Source organism: Tarenaya hassleriana, unplaced genomic scaffold (assembly GCF_000463585.1).
Source record: "Tarenaya hassleriana unplaced genomic scaffold, ASM46358v1 Cleome26, whole genome shotgun sequence".
NCBI classification, from domain to species: Eukaryota; Viridiplantae; Streptophyta; class Magnoliopsida; order Brassicales; family Cleomaceae; genus Tarenaya; species Tarenaya hassleriana.
Window position 1 is genome coordinate 315,081 of NW_010965869.1, and position 339 is coordinate 315,419.

Consider the following 339-nt stretch of genomic DNA (forward strand, 5'->3'; position numbering starts at 1 on the left):
GACCGGACTGTCGGCATTCAATACGGACCGTCCGTTCCAGCACGTAGAACGGACGGTCTGTGAGTATTCTTGGACCGTCGAGTCTGGCACGGTGCACCGTCCGTTCCGGACTTCTGGTCCGTCCGTTCCAGACAATTCCGTCTTGGTTTTCCCGTCGTTTTCTCGTGCGTTTTGTACTTCCCTGCGTGTGTGACCCTGTAGGCTCATTCGATATAGCAGTATAGTCCGAAATCTCTGTTCCGGATATACAAGTCATAGGCGGTCTCTAGCAAGACACTATAATTACCTATCTCGAATAGAGTTTGTTCGTGATCATACGAACTCCAGTGATGATTCCGG